A 6,000-nucleotide genomic window follows, 5' to 3' on the forward strand; every position below is an offset into this window, starting at 1 on the left:
CATTCATATGGGCATGAGTCGAGGCGCCAGGACATTTTGCTATATATTAGAACTAATATCAGAGGTGTGGTGTACGTGCATAGCGAAACAAATGACAGGAGGGGAGAGGAATGAAGAAGGGATATATGTATTTGCAGCACAAAATGGGACGGTTGCGATCATCCCAGCACAAATGCACTAGATCCCATCATAACTCCACAGTTAAGCGTGCTTGGACAAGAGTAGTACAAGGATGGGTGACCTCCTTTAAAGTCCTCATGTTGCACCCGTCTTTTTGCGTATAGGGCATTAAACGTTACACACGACCGTAGCCATGGTCTACCAATTCATTTGCAAACGTGAGTCACAGCACCGGAGCATTTCATTTTATCTTTTGTGAATACATTTATAGTCCATCATGTGATAAGAGTGTCATTACAAGCATCTTACATAGTAAAAAAATGAAAAAAGAGGTACGGCAGGTGATCCGTTCATCTGGGCGTGAGTTGTGCCACCGAGGCATTTCACTTAATATAAGAACTAGAAACTGATGTGCGGTGTGTGCGCAAATCCAAACAAATAATGGGAGGGGGATGGAATGAATAAGGGTACATGCATTTGAGCGTGAAATGGGAAGGTTATGATCATACCAACACTAATGCACCAGATCCAATCAGAACTCTATAGTTAATTTTTCTTGGACAAGAGTAGTACTTAGATGGGTGACCTACTCGGAAGTCCTAGTGTAGCATCCGTCTTTTTGCGAACGGGGAGTTAAATGTTATGCACGACTAGAGCCATGGTCTGCCGATTTATTCGTCCGCATGAGTCACGGCACCGGGGTATTTTACTTAGTAATTTTTATGCATTCATTTATAGTCCACCACGTAATAAGAGTATCATTACGAGCGTCTTAATTAGTAGAACAATGAAAACAGAGGTGCGGCAGCCTGTTCGTTCATCTGGGCGTGAGTCGAGGCGTCGGGTCATTTCGTTTGACATTAGAACTAGATGTATAGGTGAAGTGTGCGCGCACAGTGAAACAAATGATGGAAAAGGGGAGGAAAGGAGAAAGAGTATATGTATATCCAGCACATAATGGGACAGGTGCCACGACATTTTGCTAAATATTTTTTCTATATTCCTTTATAGTCCACCACGTAATAAGAGTATCATTATGAGCATCTTAAATAGTAAAACAATGAAAAATAAGGTGTGGCGGGCGGTCCTTTAATCTGGGCGTGAATCGACACACCAGGCCATTTCACTTGATATTAGTACTAGAAACAGAAGTGCGGTGTGTGTGCACAACGAAAAAAATGATAGGAGATGGGAGGGACGGAGAAGCGGTATATGTATTTGCAGCACATAATAGAAGAGGTGCGATCATACAAGCACTAATGCACCGGATGCCATCAGTACTTCGAGTTAAATGCCTTAGGTGAGAGTAGTTGTAAGATGGGTGATCTTCTAGGAAGTCCTCCTGTTGCACCCGTCTTTTTGCGGATGGGGCATTAAACGTTACGCATGACCAGAGACATGGTCCACCAATTCATTCGCTGGCGTGAGTCGCAGCGCAGGGACATTTTGTTTAATATTTTTGTGAATTCATTTATACTCCATCATGAGATAAGAAAGACTTTACGAGTACGTTACATAGTAGAATAACAAAAATAGAGGTGCGGTAGGTGGTCCATCCATATGGGCGTGAGTCGAGGCGTCAGGACATTTTGCTCTATATTAGAATTAATATCAGAGGTGTGGTGTAGGCGCACAACGAAAAAAATGATAGGACGGAGGAAGGAAGAAGAAAAGGTATATGTATTTGCAGCATAAAATGGGACGGGTGCGATTATACCAGTACTAATGCACCGAATCACATCAGAACTCCATAGTTAAGCGTGTTTGGGCAAGAGTAGTACTTAGATAGGTGACCTACTTGGAAGTCCTCATGTTGTACCCATCTTTTTGCAACGGGACTTAAACGTTATACGCAACTGGAGCCACGGTCCACCGATTTATTTGCCCGCATGAATCGCGGTACCGGAGCATTTTGCTTAATAATTTTCATGCATTCATTTATAGTCGACCACGTGATAAAAGTATCATTACGAGCATCTTAATTAATATAACAATGAAAAAAGAGGTGCGGCGGGCAGTCCGTTTATCTGGGCGTGGTCGAGCTGCCGGATAATTTTACTTGATATTAGAACTAGAAGCAAAGGTGAGGTGTGCGTGCATAGTGAAACAAACAATGGGAGATGGGAGGGAAGGAGAAGGGGTATATGTATATACAGCACGGAATGGGACAGGTGCGATCATACAAGCACTAATGCACCGGACCCCATCAGAACTCCGCAGTAAGCATGCTTGGGCGAGAGTAATTCTAGGATGGGTGACCTTCTCAGTAGGCCTCCTGACCCGTCTTTTTGCGGACGAAGCGTTAAATGTTTCGCGTGACTGCAGACACGGTCCGCTGGTTCATTTGGTAAAGTAAGTCGTAGCACCGGGGTATTTTTTTTAATATTTTTCATGCATTAATTTATAAGCCATCACGAGATAAGAGTGTCATTATGAGTATCTTATATAATAGAACAACAAAAACAAAGGTGAGGCGGGCGGTCCGTTCATCTAGGCATGAGTTGAGACGCTGGGACATTTTGCTCTATATTAGAACCTAAAGCAAAGGTGCGGTGTGCGCACATAGCAAAACAAATAACGGGAGGGGGGAGGGAAGAAGAACTGGTATATGCATTTGCAGCACAGAATGAGACGAGTGCGATCAAACTAACACTAATATACCAGATCCCATCAGAACTCCACAGTTAAGCGTGCTTTGTCGAGACTAGTACTAGGATGATTGACCTCATAAAAAGTACTCGTGTTGCACCCTTCTTTTTAAAGACAGAGCATTAAACATTACGTGCAACCGAACCCATGGTCCGCCAGTTCATTCGCCAACATGAGTCACGATGCCGGGGCTTTTGGCTTAATATTTTTTTTGTATTCACTTATAGTCCACCCTATGATAAGAGTGTCATTACGAGCATCTTAATTAGTAGAAAACAAAAAAAGAAGTGTGGCGGGCGGTCCATTCACTGGGCGTGAGTTAAGGCACCGGGGCATTTCGTTTGATATTAGAACTAGAAGTAGAGTTGCAATGTGTGCGCATAGCGAAACAAATGACGGGAGGGGAGAAGGAAAGAGAAGGAGTACAGGTATTTACAGCACGGAATGTAACTGGTGCGATCATACCAGCACTAATCCACTAGATCCCAACATAACTTTGTAGTTATGCGTGCCTGGGCGAGAGCAGTAATTGGATGGGTTACCTATTGGGAAGTCTTGGTGTTGCACCAATTTTTTTGCAGACAGAGTGTTAAATATTACGCGCGATCATAGCCGCAATCTTCCGATTTCACCGGCGTGAGTTGGGGCACTGAAATATTTTGTTTAATATTTTTCGTGCATTCATTTATAGTCCATCAAGTGATAAGAATGTCATTACGAGCATCTTAAATAGTAGAACAATAAAAAATGAGGTACAGCGGCCGGTCCTTTAATCTAGGTGTGAGTTGAGGCGCCAGAGCATTTCATTTGATATAAGAACTAGAAGCAAATATATGATGTGCGCGCACAGCGAAACAAATGATAGGACAGAGGAGGAAAGGAGAAAGGGTGTATGTATTTAAAACACAAAATGAAATTTGTGTAATCATACCAGCACTTATGCACCAGATCTCATCATAACTCCATAGTTAAGCGTGTTTGGGTGATAGTAGTAATAGGATGGGTGACCTCTTGAGAAGTCTTAGTGTTGCACCTAACCTTTTTGCAGACGGAGCGTTAAATATTACGCGCGACCAGCTGGCATGAGTTGGGGCACTGGAATATTTTGCTTAATATTTTTTATGCATTTATTTATAGTCCACCACGTGATAAGAGTATCATTATGACCATGTCAAATAGTAGAATAACAAAAAATGAGGTACGGCGGGCCGTCCTTTAATCTAAGCGGGAGATGTGTCGGGCCATTTCACTTGATATTAGTACTAGAAACAAAGGTGCGATGTGCGCACATTATGAAATAAATGACGAGAGGGGGAGGGAATGAGAAGTGGTATATGTATTTGTAACGGGGAATGGAAGGGGTGCGATTAAACCAGCACTAATGTACCGGATTCCATCAAAATCCGTAATTAAGTATGCTTGAGCAAGAGTAATACTAGGATGGATGACCTCTTGGGAAGTCTTCGTGTTGCACTCGTCCATTTGTAGACGGGGTGTTAAACGTTACGCTCAACCGGAGACATAGTCCGCCAGTTCATTTGCCAGCGTGAGTCGCGGTGTTGAGGCATTTTAATCAATATTTTTTGTGCATTCATTTATAATCCATCACAAGATAAGAATGTCATTACGAGTATTTTACATAGTAGAACAACAAAAATAGATGTGCGGCGGGCGGTCTATTCATCTGAGCATGAGTCGAGGTGCCAATGTATTTTACTTGATATTACAACTAAAAACAGAGGTGTGATGTGCACGTACAGTAAAACAAATGATGGGAGTGGGGAGGGAAGGAGAAGTGGTATATGTATTTACAGCGCAAAATAAAAGGGATGCGATCATACAACTACTAATTAACTAGATCCCATCGAACTCCACAATTAACTGTGCTTGGGGGAGAGTAGTATTAGGATGGGTGACCTCTTGGGAAGTCCTTATGTTACACCCGTTTTTTTGCAGTTGGGGCGTTGAACATTACGTGCGACTGGAGACATGCTCCACTGGTTCAATCGCCGGCATGAAAAGCAGCGTCGAAAAATTTTACTTAATATTTTTCGTGCATTCATTTATAGTCTATCACGAGATAAGAGTGTCATTATAAATATCTTACATAGTAGAATAACGACAATATAGGTGCGGCAGGCGATCCATTCATCTGGGCGTGAGACGAGGCACTAGGATATTTTGCTCTATATTAGAATTAGAAGCAGAAGTGTGATGTGTACACACAGCAAAACAAATGACGGGAGGGGAGAGGGAAGGAGAAAGAGTATATGTATTTACAGTGTAGAATGGAATGGGTTCGATCATACCAGCACTTATTCACCGGATCCCATCAGAACTCCGCAGTTAAGCGTGCTTAGGCGATAGTAGTACTAGAATTGGTGACCTCCTAGGAATTCCTCGTGTTACAACCGTCTTTTTGTAGATGGGATATTGAACGTTACGCGTGACCGGAGCCACGGTCCACCGGTTCATTCATAAACATGAGTCTTGGTGCCAGGGCATTTTCATTAATATTTTTTGTGTATTCATTTATAATCCACCACGTGATGAGAGTGTCATACGAGTATCATACATAGTAGAATAATAAAAATAGAGGTGTGGCGGGCAGTCCATTCATCTGGGCATGAGTCGAAGTGCTGGGGTATTTTGCTTGATATTAGAACTAGAAGCATAGGTGTGGTTTGCACGCATAACGAAACAAATTATGGGAGGGGGGAGAGAAAGAAAAGGGGTATATGTATTTGAAGCGCAAAATGGGAAGGGTCCGATCATACGAGCACTAATGCACCGGATCTCATCAGAACTTCGTAGTTTAGTGTGATTGGGCAAGAATAGTACTAGGATGGGTGACCTCTTAGAAAGTCCTTGTGTTGCCCCCGCCTTTTTGTAGACGAGGTGTTAAATGATATGTGCGAGATACGCGCGATAGGAGCCACAGTCTGTCAGCATGAATCATCTCGCAGGGACATTTTTCTTAATATTTTTCGTGCATTTGTTTATAGTCCACCATATGATAGGAGTGTCATTATGAGCAACTTACATAGTAGAACAACGAAAAACGAGGTGCGGCGGGTGGTCCGTTCATCTGTGCTTGAGTCGAGGCGGTGGTGTATTTCGCTTGATATTAGAACTAAAAACAGAGGTGCAGTGTACGCGCATAGTGAAACAAATGATGGGAGGGGGGAGGGAAGGAGAAGTGGTATATGTATTTACAGTGCGGAATGGAAG

The sequence above is a fragment of the Carica papaya genome, chromosome 3, assembly GCF_054855325.1.
Source record: "Carica papaya isolate Zhongbai chromosome 3, ASM5485532v1, whole genome shotgun sequence".
Taxonomy (NCBI): domain Eukaryota; kingdom Viridiplantae; phylum Streptophyta; class Magnoliopsida; order Brassicales; family Caricaceae; genus Carica; species Carica papaya.